The sequence below is a fragment of the Dreissena polymorpha genome, chromosome 2 (genome assembly GCF_020536995.1).
Source record: "Dreissena polymorpha isolate Duluth1 chromosome 2, UMN_Dpol_1.0, whole genome shotgun sequence".
NCBI classification, from domain to species: domain Eukaryota; kingdom Metazoa; phylum Mollusca; class Bivalvia; order Myida; family Dreissenidae; genus Dreissena; species Dreissena polymorpha.
In genome coordinates this window covers 90198213-90216628 of record NC_068356.1, presented here as the reverse complement: position 1 = coordinate 90216628, position 18416 = coordinate 90198213, and the positions used below count along the sequence as shown (strand labels likewise).

Sequence of the window (18416 nt, the reverse complement as noted above, 5' to 3'; positions counted from 1 at the left end):
TTAAATTAGGTGTATAACGTATGCATATTTGTCTAAAACTTGTGAAATGTGATTCGTAAGCCGACGACAACATTATCATTCGGACCCTTCTCCCCACCTAACAATCGAGATTAACACCTGTGGAGATCCCGATCTTATCAATGAATAAACCGGTTCAATGATGTCAAGTCAAATAAAACATACTATTACTATCCAAATAAATATCTATCAAAAAATGTAAATTGATATACCTACTTAACTAAAACTAAACGATTAGCAAGAAAAATATATAAAGAAGAAGCAGGCAAAGTAGACAAATTAATTGTAACATATGTTTTCTCAGTCTCCCACTGTTGAACATATAAATAGTATTTATCGCCACCCCAAAAGGGATCTTTATCACACGTTTGGCTCAACTGATATATAATTGTGACAGGACAACTGTCAACAAATACCTTGTTAATGTTTTATACATAACTCCAATCAAAGGTTAACTTCCAAGGAAACTGCGGCATGTTAAAACTGTTGATTATGACAAAATGTTGTTTAGTACAAATCAGTACAATAGCGTCTGTTATGTGGCCTATACTAATCCAGTTAAATAAAACTTTAATCGCAGAAAAGTTTAGATTCTTTACACCTTTAAGAAAATATATATAACAGTTCTTTCCTGTTTTAACAAAATGATACATTAAAAATAAATTATGAAGCATCGCTAGCAATAGTAGAAAGAGAAGTAGAAGGAGAATTATTATCATTAGTAGCAGTAGCAGCAGCAGCAGCAGTAGCAGCAGCAGCAGTAGCAGTAGCAGTAGCAGAATCAGTAGCAGTAGCAGTAGCAGTAGCAGTAGCAGTAGCAGCAGCACTAGCAGTAGCAGTAGAAGTAGCAGTAGAAGTAGCAGTAGCAGTAGCCGTATCAGTAGCCGTATCAGTAGCAGGTAACAGTAGCAGTAGCAACAGCAGCAGAAGCAGCAGAAGCAGCAGCAGCAGCAGCAGTAGCAGTAGCACTATCAGTAGCAGCAGCAGCAGTGGCAGCGGCAGTGGCAGTAGCAGTGGCAGTAGCAGTAGCACTAGCAGTAGCAGCAGCAGCAGCAGCAGCACTGGCAGCGGCAGTGGCAGCGGCAGTGGCAGCGGCAGTGGCAGTGGCAGTGGCAGCGGCAGTGGCAGTGGCAGCGGCAGTGGCAGTGGCAGCGGCAGCGGCAGCGGCAGCAGTAGCAGTAGCAGTAGCAGTAAGAGTAGCCGAAGCAGTAGCAGTAGCGGCTTTTGCTTTTTTGTTTTAGAAGTGTTGTCGTATAAGAAGAACGCAAGGAAGACAATTAATTGTAACATGTGTTATCTTAGTCTCCGTTGTAGTAGTATTTGTTGTATCTACACAGCCATTTTTCAGTCACCTGAGAGACATGTTTTTATAAAAGATTTAATTATGGACCAATACATCGTGTATTAATATCAGTGTACCCACTGGGACACCACATGGGGCGAGGATTAACAGATAAACTAGGCCTTCAATTAATTATGCGCCTAGAGGCAACAATACTATAACTTACTGATAATTTTAGGATTGGGATGTGTTTTATCTTATTTGAAATTAGCTAGCTTAATTCAAAAACTAATTATAGCCTCAATATTATCACAAGAACATATTTATTGTGCAATATATAATCATATCACCATCACAATATGCCAGAGCGTTAGTATTTATTGTGCATACATATCCTACAAGCAACATTTACAAAACTTATAACAAACCAACCACTCAAGCTTTAATTAAGATTGATTTCAATTTATATTATGACATACATTAAAGATCACTGTCAATTAATTAAAAAATAGCTTGATGCTTTGTACTCAGCGATTTTAAATAAAAGAAACGTTGCGTACACATTAATTGGGGTTAATAAAAAAAGTCTGCAATTAAAATAATCAAATTTAAATAATACTAGATTTAGTTTTAAATTGTCGCTCAAAAAATGTATCAGTTATATCAGTTACAAGGGAATCGATTTGTTTAATCTCCGCAATCCAATAATAATTATGGTGTTTGTATGACAAATGAATAGCTATTCGTCATTGAATGTATGATACTCATAAAAATATTGAAACAATAACCACAACAACAACAACATATGTGATTATGTATATATCTTCTTCAGATACTCTGTGTCATACTTTCAAAATTATCCTCATAAGATTCATAATAATAAAATAAACACTATTGCAATCTTAGTAAAACCAACTTAGCGTTATGCTAATGATTTTATGTTCAGTATGCGTGTACATTTCAATATTATATAACAACAAGTGTTCACAAATACCTATGTTTAATAAATATTAAAAACATGAGAACCAATGAAGGTATTGCATTTTAATAGACTAGTTTTACCGTGTGTGTACATTCATATAAAATCATTTGAAAATCACACTTGAGATAATGTCTTTAGGTTTTGCTATTTCTAATCGATTTAAACACCATAAAACCACCGTATTTTCTCTTACATTCTAAATTTTCTTACATTTCCTTTTTAAGCCAAAATATTTATGTTTTCATGATTCTAAATTTTCGGACATACGGATTTTCGTACAGTCAGCTAAACAGCGCTATTTTATCAGATTTTGGCCCTGTTTTTGCTTATCTGATGACCCTTCGGTCATGCATTTTTACAACCGGATTAAAGTAATAAAACAGAATCATGCCTAAGGGCAATCGACCATTACATTTGCGTACTTGGGTAAATTACCTTGTAAACCTCTAATAAGCAATGGTTCCTTCCAACAGCGTTTGAAATGATATCGTATTAAGAAAGCCAAACGTTTATTGTTTTTACTTTTTATATATTATTTCAGTTGATTGCAAAGCTGTTAAGTTGTATTTTTAAAGTAAAGAACGAAGGGAACAACACAATAAAATTATGTACACTGATGTATTATTTCTACTTCAATTAAATAATTGACAAACAAACATAACACACTTGTCTCTAAATATTTTTCGTATTTAAATTTTCTAACACGAAAAACAATATCTTTAAGTGAACGGAAACTTATAATTATTACGGCATATAGTAAAAGCAGAGTTGTCTGAACCATAAGTAAAATAAAAATAAAAAATGACACAGCTTATTTTTCCCTCAAGTGTTAATGATAATATGGATAAACAATTAAAAATACATAAAGTCAATTATGTTGATTACTCGTTATTGAAATATTGCAATGCCAATTATAAGACATCTGATTAAAAACAAAATGTATGGTGGAATACCTAATCTGGAAATACAAACTAATGATACTATTAATGCAACAACAACAATCACATCTTTTCAAGCGCAATCAGAAAACTGCTACAGCTTTGTATTAACAAACATAAATATGTTTGTGCTTATAGATTTAGATAACTTCAAATCTTTAAGCGTGCTATGAATTGAATATAATTTATATTTAAAAGTTTTGCTACTCTGTTGATAACTAGCAACAGCAAAAAGGAAGATACCATTTTTATCATCTAATTTTATTTATATTTCATTGTTTTTTGTTTATGATCACAAGGATTGTTTGGATAACAGAGTGTGTCTAGATATACCGGTACCCTTAAAAATATTTTTATGAATTGCAATGAAGCGTAGAAATTAAACAGGCCCTAATACAGACACCATTTTTATCGGAATGCGATTATAGTTTCAATAGCAACTCGTAACGCTTTTTGGATTGAATGTGTAATGAATACTTTTAGCGACAAATTGACTTGGTCAAATACTGCATCTTAAACGGATGAATAAAATTGAAACCATTTATTTTCAATATTATCAACATTATTATTTAGTTATTAATACATTAAGCAGCAAACTCTATTAATCAAAAAGATTTGATATAACATCCGAATTCACTGCAAAAATGAGCTGAGCGATAGGTTTCACGGTTGTTAAAATTGTTCATGATGAGAATGACGATGACGACGATGATGACGATGACGACGACGAGGAGGAGAACAACGACGATAACAATGACGATGATGATGATGATGATGACACTGATGATGATGATCACGACGATGGCGACCATAACGATGTTGTTGGTGATAGTGACGATAATGCTGCTTCTGTTGCTGATGACGATGCTGCTGCTGATGATGCGGTGGGAGGCGGAGGAGCAGGACGAGGACGAGGACGAGGGCGACGACGACGAAGACGACGACGAAGACGACGACGACGATGATGATGATGATGATGATGATGATGATGATGATGATGATGATGATGATGATGATGATGATGATGATGATGATGATGATGATGATGATGATGATGATGACGACGATGATGATGACGATGATGATGACGATGATGATGACGATGATGATGACGATGATGATGATGGTGATGATGTTGTTGATGATGATGATGATGATGATGATGATGATGATGATGATGATGATGATGATGATGATGATGATGATGATGATGATAATGATGATGATGATAATGATGAGATGATGACTATGTTGATGATGATGATGATGATAACGATGAAAACGATGATGTTGATGAAAATAACGATACTGTAAGTAGTAAATTAACTCATTAATTGTTATTATAATACACAAGCACATGCTAATGGATCTGTATCCACAAGGCGGTCAAATGAAAACTCACTTGGTATAAATATGAAAAATTGAATCAAAATATCATAATGCGGAGTGTTAAAATGTGTTCAAATCTAGCGAAATTGTTGCAGTACTTTTCTACCGAAACCAATGCTTAGTCCAGTTATTTTAAAAATAATTTCAAAATACCACGATAAACGTCAATTGGCTAACAAATACATTTGTAAGTTTTACCTCACTCAAAAACAGTATTTATTGAAGACAGGGCGTCAACAATGTCCGAGTTTCTTCAACGTAGCTTAAGTACCTAAAGTACCTTTCCGTTTGATTTATCGCAGGATCCTGGGTCCGCACCCACAGTCTTTTAAAGTGTCTGCATTAAAAAAGATAATAATTGTTGTTTGTAATAATCTTTGACAGCTCATCAAAACATGTAAATCCTCAATTCGGAGAGTTTCAGTATGATTTCATTTATTTAAAAAATAAAGACGGTTAACATATTTTATACGCACATATATAAGTAGCTATACGCCATATAACATAGGACATAATGTATATTATAAATCAAAGCGCTGAAGGCACTGAAGTTGTTCGCTGTTGTCGTCCTTGATTAGCTTGTTCGCATTGCATATGCTTATCATTGTGCACAGGCTAATCTTATTTGACGTGCATTAAGCCTCGTTTTCCATGAAAGCAGCCAATATGTGCATATTTTAATGATTAACACTAGACTGGCCAATGGCGTTTACAAGCTGGTATATACATTCACTGCTAGAGCAGAATCATTTGTCGTCTGCTGCAGACAGGCAGTGGTAATCGTTCCTAGCAGAGTGAGTTGTGGTTCTTGCCGTACTTAAGTCTTCTAAGCACCTACTGATTTGCATTTATTACCCATTCTCTTGAAACGCCGACTAATAAAGTGCGATAAACCGCCTTTAAGCACTTGGCACATTAACAAATAAGAACATTCCACACCTAACCGAGAACCGACGTCTTTAATCGCGAAACTATTACCAGAAATTGAATACCGCCAGAAACAACAATGAGCTCACTTCGATTAAATATAAATACACCATATTCATTGCGTCCTAAGCAATCAAACATATCAACCGAAAATACCAGCGAATACAGTATTATATATGACATCGGTCTTATATATCGCCTCAGACATGCGAGTGCGCCACGATGAGTGAAGAGTGTGTGTATGAGAGTTTGTTTACAGGTCCTACTGGCCTCTTCACGAGATTTGTGTAGCCCGACCTGAATGATAAATGAGTGTGTGTGTTTCAGAGTTTATTTACAGGTCCTACTGGCCTATTCAAGAGGTTACGGTAGCCCGACCTGCCCCTGTGACCTCTCAGGGGAAAAAGATTAATTTTAGAGTCAAAGTAGGTCAAATTTACCCCGGTTTCCGGGGTATTCGCCAAATACTTTAATTTTTAAAAGAGTTCATTGCACGTTGGCCAATGAGACCTTAATGTGCTATCTACCTAAAGGTGGTGATGAGGAGCGGATCCCGCCGAGTGTCCCGCACATTACTAATGTACAAGACACTCAACGCAACCCACATCCCAACACCACCCGGTACGTAGGACCCGGAACACACACACGTATCGCTCTCACACCCCCACTCATTACGGGTGGCGCGTATGAGAGCGCCACGCCCGTGTGTTCCGGGTTCCTTGGTGGTGATCTGTGTATGGTTGTGTATAGTGTGTGGTATGTGATTGTTGTGCATTTGTCTGGAGCGGCAGAGGAGGTGTCTGTCGGTAATTTACGGTCGTCGGTCAGTCGTGAAGGGTTGTATATTGTTGCAGTTCCCAGATCGCAGAACCCGCCGCCCCCGCACAAGCGCACCCACGCCGAGCGAGCCCGAGCCCCCCCCCCCCCGCGCCCGCATACGGCCCCGGCCCGAGCACCCAACCGCCGAAGACCCCCGAGACAAGCACCCTCATCCACCCACTTGCTGCGCGCGACAACAAATCAGTCGAGAACCAACCATGGAGCCATTCAAAGCCCTACCCAGAGCCACCATCATTCCTTCCCACCCGCCTGCCAAACATCCAGACCATAAATCAAGCTGGGATGTATTAATTTTGCTGTTATGTTGTACACTTCAACATCGTTATTTCGAACACCGATAATCCGAAGTCACCGTTATTTCGAAGTATTATTCGGGTCCCGATTTTGGTTCTTCTTTGTTTTATGTAAAAATTCATTGTTAATCCGAACTTCGTTAAACCGAAGAAATCGTTATTTCGAAGGGATTCAGTCGGTCCCAACACTATAATTCTCACCTTATTATCAATCTTTAATCCGAAGTCAAAACTGCAAAATACTGAGCGTATTTTCACACCTTGTCGTGGCGCGTCAAAAGCCGATAATTACACCTTTGTCGTCTGTGCGAAAGCTGGTGTTCAGAGAGACATCGCGTATTAGTTAACAAAAGTTAATTCATTTCCGAAAATGTATTCATATGTTTGTATGTCTGATAATTTGTGCTAATCGTTATATTTTATATGTTCTGTAATTATACAAAAATAAAAACAAGAAAAAGAATCTTTTTATTCCTCCGTTTGTTACAAGTGGAAATCTATTGCTATATGACTAGTTTACGCTTTTAAGTAAGCGTGTCACCGAACCATGCGACTTCCACTTTTACAGAATCAAAGAAGTCTTCTGTCAAATGTTTATTTCGAATTATCGTTAATCCGAAGTTTTTTTAACGGTCCCGACGACTTCGAAATAACGGTGTTGAAGTGTATTTGCTATTATAGTTGGATAGGTTAAGTAAATAAGTGATCTAAAAACTCCGTTGATATATAATTTGATTTATTTATGTTTGATGTTAATTTGTAAAACTCATAGTATTATAGATTATGTCCTGTATTCTGGCTTTCATTTACCCAAGTGTGGTTGTTGTAATGATAAATGAAATGGATGTAGTAACAGTTATATGAACACGATATATCCGTACCAATATCCATGTGAGCACATACTAATAATAATTAATTTTTTAATCGCCATTAGCTTGAAAATAAACGTAAATAGATACAAAAAAGACCAATTCGGAGACTTTAAAATTTTTAAATTACCTCCCCTGCAATAGAAAATATATATTGAAACTCGCATTCTATGGAATATCAAAACCTCAATATATCTTTCTCCGAAATTTTTTTCTGGTAAAAATCATCTTAAATTTAGCTGTATATTCGTATGTAATTAATTAAACAAGAGTTATAAAAAGGCATCGCAAAAAATATCGCGTTTTACTTGAATAAGTTACCTCCCTTAAGCCTATCGGAATATCAAAAATACGTATATAAACAAAACGCGTTCCTTGCATAAGTGATAATAAAGCGCGTGCCCGTGCCACTCGTCCTCCAAATACTTACTAAATATAGTACAACGTATCTACAATCATTGCGACTAACTCAAACCTCAGTAAATAAGTAACCAGGATAAATATACGTTTAGGTAATTAAGATATAAAACATACATATAAAAATTTACATGTTCCCTGTCTGCCGAACCCGATCCATGGACTATAGCCACTAGAGGTTCCTATGTACCTATGTAGCCGGATTGCGCCCTCAGAGCGCCCAACACCGACACAGATCACGCTACTCTCCGGTCAAACGCAATACTACATATGACTGCTGCCTTTGTCACCATATTATCAGAATCATTAACGTGCAAAATGGAAACTTTCAACTGTCCTTTCACTTCATACATAAGCCATTGCCGATCTTCAATAATCGCTTATTTCCGAGAGATGCATTTTATTTTTTTCAAACTTCGAATTTTGATATATGTTTAACTTATTCATTTAGATTACATTATTTTCACTATAAATATTGACTTTGATCCAATTATCATCTGAAAAATACGATTTCGCGATTTCTTTAAAGATCGAGCGAGCCTTTTTACCTGTTTACTTATATATATCTAATTTAAGGTAACACAGATGTGAAGTTGTCGTGGCCGAGTGGGTAAGGCGATAAATTAGAAATGTTTTGGGATTTTCCCGCGCAGGTTCGATTCCTGCCGACATCGCATACTTTTTGCGACGCGTTTTATTTCTTTTCTAACGTAATTTGATTTAATATAGCACATAAGCTATGTTTATTGTTAAATATGTTGAAAATTGTATGCACATCCTTCAATTTTAAAATTAAAACAACGTTATGGCTAAATTGATTAATTTACTGCTGAAAATACGAATGATGCATGTTGCATTTTTATTTTTATTTAAAAAAGTAAAAGGTAAATTTGTCTATTTTTTGTATTTTTGCTGTATATAGTGTTTCTATAAAAACTTAGTTTAAAATATAACTTAAATGATACTATTTTGAATTTTATGACACTTTGTTTTTAACCGACCCAATTTTTACTTGGCTGAAATCACTTACATTTCATGGCGCTATTCCATAGATTAAAATTTGTAAAAATAAATGTCTGTAAAAGAATACTTATTTCATCTTGTTTAAACTTTAAACACCTTTACTGCATCTGTACACACCAACTGCATGCCCATATTTGGAAATTTGAATGAATTATGGAACTTTTATATACTCCAGTGGTGAAAATAAACTGGACAAAAGCCGAGCGTGAGGGTGGTTTTGAAAAAATCGGTTTATTTTTTTTAAGCATGGAAAGCCTACCTACAAATTTGCATGTAGTTTAGTGAAATGATGCTGATTAGGAAAATAATTAATTAAATTATATTTGGATATGTGCCCATTAGAGGTGCGCAAGCTTAAAAAGGTAGAATTACCGAAATTCCCGTTCTTACACGTTGTAGCATGGATCGGGTATTGAACACGATACACGTGTGTATTAGCACCATACTGTAGTCCCGGCGGGGTTATCAACTGCACCAATACACCGGTAAGCAACCAGGGGAATATCATATGAAAAAAGAACTATCATGCATGTTTGATTTGTTAAAGTGTGTCACAAAATTTCCCTAACTGCCGATGTCGGCTATAATTTCGGTATAAACATGCAAAGAAATTAACATATATATAATGTTATTGCCGATATGTCATTGGACATTTTGTATGTCAAATGTTCATTATTTGTATTAAAAATAAGACGATTGTATTGAACACGATACACGTGTGTATTAGCACCCTACTGTAGTCCCGGCGGGGTTATCAACTGCACCAATACACCGGTAAGCAACCAGGGGAATATCATATGAAAAAAGAACTATCATGCATGTTTGATGTGTTAAAGTGTGTCACAAAATTTCCCTAACTGCCGATGTCGGCTATAATTTCGGTATAAACATGCAAAGAAATTAACATATATATAATGTTATTGCCGGTATGTTATTGGACATTTTGTATGTCAAATGTTCATTATTTGTATTAAAATTAAGACGATGCTTATTTGCCAGAAAGCGTTTATTTCAAATTCAAAACAAGCAATAATCATACATAATACCAAAATATAAAACTAACAAAATGACAACACTCTCGCTTAACGCAACGTTCAGAAGCACGCGCACTTAACAAAATTATTGCAACTAATGCAAGATGTAATTAATATGTGACTACATGTACTTGCTATACAACCAGTATCATGCGAAAATTGATCTTATTTAATTGTGGTTCCCTCTTTGAATTAATGTTGCCTGTCGACTTTTAGAATAATGTGTCAGTAAGAAATGTATTGCTTGCTCTACAACCAGCATCATGCGAAAATGGATCTTATTTAATTGTAAATCCCTCTTTGAACTTAAGTTGTCAGTCGACTTTTAGAATAATGTGTCAGTAATAAATGTTTTTCTTCAGTTTCACATGTTTTTCTAAGAAAATTTAGTGAAAGATGCAAATGTGTCTTATTTATTTTTTCTGTGTCTTCAATGTATCTTATTTATATGTGACTGCGTGCTTATTTTTTTTTTCAAGAAATGAAAGATGCAAATGTGTCTTATTTTAATTTTATCCATGTCTTAAATGTCGCTTATTTATATAAGATAAAATGATATACTGCCAGTGTCATGCAAAAAAGGATCTAATTTCTTAATATCCACATTCACGCTTTGTTCTTTATTAGCACCGTCTTTAATTAGGCTCTATTTAAAGTACAGATTACTGTGAACTTAATAATTGTGCAACGGTGATGTTGATCCATTATCGTTGTTAATTTAAAATGTAGACAACAAGTTAGCAATTAATGAAATCAGTTATTTTGGAAGTAAATCTAATTTTTTCTGTACAGTAGCCAGGTGGATGTGTATTGAGCGGATAAGATAGGGATCACCACAACAAGTTTCTAATACACAGTATAGACTTCCCCTATTATTGTATTTGTTATTTTCCTGATTGGAATAAATAAAGTGTTAAAGATCATTTCATGTGAAAAGCAGGATTTCTGACATAATTTCAATCGTTTTGCTTTTATACACAATTTCATGGAACAATGAATATATTGGCGCGATGGAACACAATTTATAAATCAAGCTGACAGTATAGTATCAGTTTTTAATTATGTATAATTTAATTCGCATCTCTCCCTTAACTCGTTCAATGACACGTGAACTTATATCAATTATAAAACATCACGTGCATCATTAAATATTTTTTTTTAATTATGAAAACATATTATATGTTCTACATGGTTTTGTTTAGTTTTTTTTCTCAACCAGAGAGACATTATAAAACATTGTTATATATAAAGCGCTTTACTTTTCTACATTACATAAAGATATATCGATTTTTTTGTTAAGTGTACGTGCTTGACATATTTATAAAAAGGCAGTGTTTATTTTTGTAATAAAATCGAAAATTGACATTTAATTTGATGCAATCTACATTGTTTAGCGGCCAAGCGCAGTATTCCGCTCTCGGCGGCCGATGGTGTATTGCAATATATACAATGAAAAGCTGGGTTTCTGACATAATTTCAATCTTTTTGTTGACGCGGAAGTGCTTTTTGGTGGCCAAAAATACTATTGTTCCCTTTATTTAAACCTAAATCAGTATTTTTTTACACTTGAAGGTTTGTACAGCGGGGATTTCGGTACCGGCGCGGGTTTATGTGCTTGTTAAGAATTACCGAAATCCCCGCTAAGAGGCAACATATGCTGATTTATGCTTTGATTAAACATTGATAACTAAATTGCAAAAGTGTATAGCATATTGTAAATAAGGTAGTACGATATCATTTGTTTCATCAGATTTGTTTGGAAAATACTTTCTGAAGACTTATTATTACTATGTCATGTTATATTTACATATACTTTTGTGTAACCAATGTTTTAAATGTACATTTTACCTTTTTACATTCGTTTACACATTTTTCACATTAATAAACTTTTTAATAATGGAAAAAATATTCTGATAAGAGTGTTTAAATGATTAACACTAATATGATTGTGTACAAATCAACATTAATGCAAAGCCAAAACCCAAACATAATGACATATAGACCCTTTAAGGCGTAATATGGGGGATTGGCGTAAACATGGGTGATTTCGGCTCTGGGCGTACGAATGTAGCAGTACCGAAATCCCCGCTAATTATTTTCCAAAAGAAGTAACCGAATGGGAGATAATACATGTCACTGGTTGCTAATGAAAAAAAAACACTATAATAATTTTGTTGACACTTGAAGGTTTGTACAGCAGGATTTCGGTACCGGCGCGCGTTTAAGTTCTAGTGTAGAATTACCGAAATCCCCACTGAGAGGCAACTTAATGCTGTCAACAGTGCTTAATAATTAAAATTAATATCATTTTTTTCACCTTAACATTCATGTGAAGTCAAAAACCATTCATACCGATGACCTATTGACCCTTTAAGGCGTAAATATGGGGATTTCGGTACTAGGCGGGGCGAATGTAGAATTACCGAAATCCCCTTTTCATCATCGCACATTAGTGTAACATAAATTTTAACACAATATATGTAGGGAAACTCATATGATTCGCGTAATGTGAAAATGATTATTATGCTATAATTCGACCACGAAACTTGACGTGACTTAATACCGGACATTATGGAATGGAGCTACGCTGGCCGTATTTGACATAAGACCCATTTTCGCATATTATCTTATCAATGCTTATATGAATTTGATTGCTATAATCTAATGCGTATTCGACACGGAATTATTGTCAAGGTTTTTCATTTTGTCAATATTTATCATAGCAGGGGACATTGCTGACATCAATATGGAGACTGTATTCATTTTCCGTCGAAAAATTATATGACTTATTATCAAGATTATTTTATAGTACGGTAGCGTTCTCTAAACAAGTGAGATTTATTTGTACTGGTAAATTGCTCTTATACTCACCATTCGGACTCGACGATCGGCTCGAATAAAAATGTTAGTCGCTTAAAAGTACAAATTCATCATATTGAGCACGATTATTATTATTATTATTATTATTATTATTATTATTATTATTATTATTATTATTATTATTATTATTATTATTATTATATAGCTTTTAGAAACTTATACCTTAAAAAAAATCCAATTGGAAAAAAAAATCCCATGGGAAAAAAAATCCCATGGGACAAAAAAATCCCATGGGACAAAAAAATCCCATGGGATTTTTTTATTTTTTTTAAACACGATTTAACGCGTTGAAATCGCGAGAAATGCTCATCATTTGTTAAAAGGTAGTGTTTCTGAAGGTTACATGAATAAATCTCTAAAAATCAGAAAAAAATCCCATGGGATTTTTTTTCCCATAAAAAAATGGGATTTTTTTTCTATCAAAGTAAATTGAACGAAAATAAGCACAAATGCTTTAACAATGCTTAAAATCGATAACTAAGCACAAACGAACGTGTTTTATGTTTTTGAAAATCCCATGGGATTTTTTCTCCCATAAAAAAAGCTGGAGAAAAATCCCATGGGAGAAACCAAAATTCCCATGGGATAATGAAAAATCCCATGGGAAAATACAAAAATCCCATGGGAACCCCAACTTTGCAAATAAAGTTCATAGTGAAGAAAACGCATTTAACAAGCAAAAATAACCAATTATTAATCACAAGTTAGACTTTTATCTTATACTTTATCACAAATAAGCAAACCTTCAAGAAAAAGGGTACTTAAGTTTGCGAAATTTCGGTTTCGCAAAGTTTTTCCGGTGGCCGTTAATGTTGGTTTACAACTTTGGCATGACGAGTGTTGTTGACTGTCCAAATAAAAATGTATAAGTTGCCTTTTTGGTGTAAATTTCTGCAATGGACCGTTCATAATGCTAAAAACAAAAATTTTACGCTGGCATTGAACACTAATGACATTTCCAAATTCGAATTTGACAATTTAAAATTAATTGCATCTACAAAAAGCAGCTCAATGCCAGTTAGTTGTTTTTTAACACAAAGATATCAAGTAGTATATGTCATCACTGAGTTGTTTTGTTAAATTTGAAAAGTAATACAGTTGAAAAGTAATAAATAATGAAAACGTCATCGGCTGTTGTCCTCAGGAAAAAAAGCGCCTTGGAATAGCCGTGTCAGCAGCAACCGCGAGTCCAAAGAATCGATTGCGCGTTTGGCAAGAGGAATATTTATTTTTTCATGTCGAGTACCATGCCATTTTGTCAATGTTTATGTTCTTCTTTCTCACGAGGATAGCACATCGAAAATGAATTTAAATTGTTAATGTTTTCATAAAACAATTTTTGTTCTACCTGAAGTAGCCCTTTTGTATTATATGCACATGCTTATAGCAATAAGTTGCAGTGTCGTTGAGTATTATTGATTCATTTTATTAATTCAATACATTTCGTAAAGGTTTACATGTAAAATAATATTGAAACAAGGCAATTGCTACAAACTATGTTTGGTATTATGAGGGGTTTCAATAAAATATATAACAGTACGGTTTACACAGTTTGTGAAATAAATTAATTGTCATTTAGATAACAATGCATATACATATATGGTATACCTTCTGACACATATTTAGTGTCCGATATGTGGGCGAGTTAACCTGGAAATATGCAGTGGCGAATAGTTGTCGATTGTTTAGTGTTTTGGCGCACACATACTCGATGTTGTTGTACTAGTCTTTTCAGTCAATTGTAGCGTAAAATTCCTGTAAAATATACAAGTACGCATGGATCACAACATGAAATGTAAAAGTGCAAGTTTAAGCTGCACCAACATTCCCTACCTTCATGTCCACCCACATACCCTATCTAAATACTCCACCCTACCCTCATGTGCCACCTACATACCAAACAAACCCATCCCTAATATTCACCAAAATACCATACCATGACGTTCCACCCACATTCCATACCAGCATGATTCATCCACATACCATAGCCTCATGCCCAACCCATATCTCGTCTCATGCACCATCCACATACACTACCATCATGCCGCATCCACATACCTTACCCTAATGCGCCATCCACATACCCTACCGTCATGCTTCACAGACATAACCTACCCCCATTATCCACCCACATACCATACACTAATGCCCCACAGACATACCCAACCCTCATACTCCTTCCACATAACCTACCGTCATGCTTCACCAACATACACTACCCTCACGCTCCACCCAAATACACTACCTTCATGAACCATACCCTCATACTCCACCCACAAACCCACCCTCATAATCCACCCACATATGCTAGCGTTATGATCCAACCTCATTTTCTACCATCAAGCTCCTACAACATACCCTAGCAACATACTCCACCGATATACCATACCATCATGATCAAACCAAATACCCTACCCTCATGCTCCTACCACATACCCTACCCTCATGCTCCTCCCACATAACCTACCCTCATGTATCACCCACGTACTCTACCCTAATGATTTACCCGCATGATTCATTCAAACATTCTACCCTCATAAGCCACCCACGTACCCTACCGCATGATAAATCCACATACATTAGTTACATGCTCAATCCACATATCTTAGCCACATTCTCCAACGATATTCCATACTCTCATGATCCACCCATATACATTACCCTCAAGCTCAACCCACATACCTACCCTCATGCGTCACCCACATACCCTAGCCTCATACTCCGCCCACATAGCAACACTCATTGATTCTACACTCAGAAACCATACCCTCATGCTTCATCAACATAACTTGTCCTCATGATCCACAACAAATCCTACCCGCATGATCATTCCGAATAATCCACCCTCATGCTTCACCCAGATTCCCTACTTTAATGCACCACCAACATACCCTACCCACTTGCTCCACCCATATACCCTTCCCTCATACGCCTACCACATACCTACACTCATGATTTACCCACATTCCCTACCCTCATGATTCACCCACATACCCTACCCTCATGAACCATCCACATACCCTACCCACATACTCCACCCATATACATACCATCGTTCTCCACCCACACAACTTAGCTACATACTACCCTCTCCATACACTCCACCCACATAATGTACCCTCATGCTCAACAACTTACCTTACCTTCATGCTTAATCCACATATCATAGCCACATACATCACCCACATAACCTAACAACATACTCCATCCACAAACCCTAGCCACATAATCAACCCGAATATCCCAGCCTCATACTCCACCCACATACCACAGCCTCATACTCCACCCACATACCCTAGCCACATATACCAGCCACATACCACAGCTTCATACTCCAACTACATACCCTAGCTACATACTCCAACCACATACCATAGCTACATACTCCATCCACATACAATAGTCACATACTCCACCCATTTACATACCATCATTCTCCAGCCACACAAGTTAGCTACTTACTCCACCGATATACCCTCCCCACACAATCCACCCTCATAATCTACCCTCATGCTCCACCGCAAACCCTACCCTCATGCTCAGTCCACATACCATAGCCACAAACATCACCCACATACCCTAGCAACATACTCCTTCCACATACCCCAGCCTCATACTCTACCCACATACCCTAGCACAAAAATATCCACCCACATACCACAGCCTCATACTCCAACCACATACCCTAGCTACATACACCACCCACATACCCTAGTCAAATGCTCCACCCAAATACCCCAGCCTCATACTCCACTCACATAACATAGCAACATACACCACACACATTCCCGTACCTCATACTCCACCCACATATCCGAGCCACATACCCCATCCACATACACTAGCCACATACTCCACCCACATACCACAGCCTCATAGTTCATCCACATACCCTAGTTACATACACCAACCACATACCATACCCTCATGCTCAATCCCCATACCCTAGCCACATACTCCAACCACATACCCTAACCACATACACCAACCACATACCCTAGTCACATATTCCACCAAAATTCACTAGCGACATACCCCACCCACATGCCCTAGCCACATAATCCACCCTTATAACCTTCAGTCATGATCAACCCACATACTCTACCCTCATGTTCCACCAAATCACCCGCTTACTACACCCACACGCCAATCGCTCATGCTTCAGCCACATCACTCATCCCCATGTCCACCCACATACCCTACCCACATACTGCATCCACATACCCTCATAAACCACCCACAAACCCTTCCCTTATGATTCACCAACATCACACATTCTCATGCTCCAACCACATACTCCACCCTAATACCCTCATACACAACCCACATACCATTTCCTCATGCCTCACCCACATAGCCTACCCTCATGCTCCACATACACCACCCACATTCCAAAGCCACATACTAGGGTATGCTTTATTTTTAATATCTGCTTAATTATATCTTATAAAGCGAAATAAGCCAATAAATCAGGCGGAACTCACCATGATTGATTTGGGTGTGATGCAACTAAGACCTGCGCAGAAATGCTTTCTCTATGTTGATCCCATAGCTATAGCATTGATTGCTCGTCATCGCCGACCAAAATAAACGCCGAATAACTTTGTTTTAAAGATATGTCTTGTTTTTATATTTACCCCAATTAATTTCCAAAATCAATTTAAAACAAAATATGAAAATAAGACGCGCACTTTTAACGGATTTCATTGTTTACGGACCGAAGCGCGCAATTTACAAGACCGGAACCGGAACCTGTGTTTTTACGGGTCATGCAGATTTTACGCTACACCGTTATGATAGAGAATGTTTGTAGTTTCTCTTTATGTAGCGCAAGCATTACGATTTTAATTAACGTTTATAGAGCTACAGAATTCGCCGTGCGGTAATGTTGTTTAAATCCCATGGATACAACTCATATTTTATTAATCATATAATGTGAGCGTTCCTATTGTAATGCAGGCATGCGTATTTTATTTGAGGTCGTTCCGCTTTTATGTCAATACAGTATCGTCTGCTGCGTTTACAAATTGAAATAAAAATGAATCATATGGACCTGCCGTTACAGCATCCGTCTTGATCACAAAATGAATTGAAGCTGTTAGGTGTTATTTGTATAACTCAACGTTATTTGCAAAACACAACGTTATTTGCTTAACACGTATAAGTCGCTTTGTTGTGTAATGTCAAACCTTTTGCATTTATTTTCCGTTCAATATATTACCCTACACTTAATGCAAAATACGCAAATATCCACAACATATATTGATCGATGATGAACGTATTGTCTGTACGCATGATCTTCATTTTTTATGTTCAATATGTTATAATATCATAAATTATACATTAGTTGAATAGACATACCATCGGCGGATTCACATTTTGTAACTTATGAATGCCATTGATTTTAAATACACACACTTAATAAGCTTTATAAAGTCTATGTAAAACATAACGCCTAGTCAAAAAATGAGCATTATAATTGTGTGCTTGGACACATTCACTTAAGCCGTGATGTTGCATAATT

General features: G+C 36.2%; 1 pseudogene; it reads left to right on the top strand.

The window, feature by feature from the left end:
• The window catches only part of LOC127869895 (acidic mammalian chitinase-like), a 25128-nt pseudogene extending 8885 nt beyond the window's left edge, over window positions 1-16243 (top strand).
• Window positions 16244-18416: the final 2173 nt, after the last annotated feature.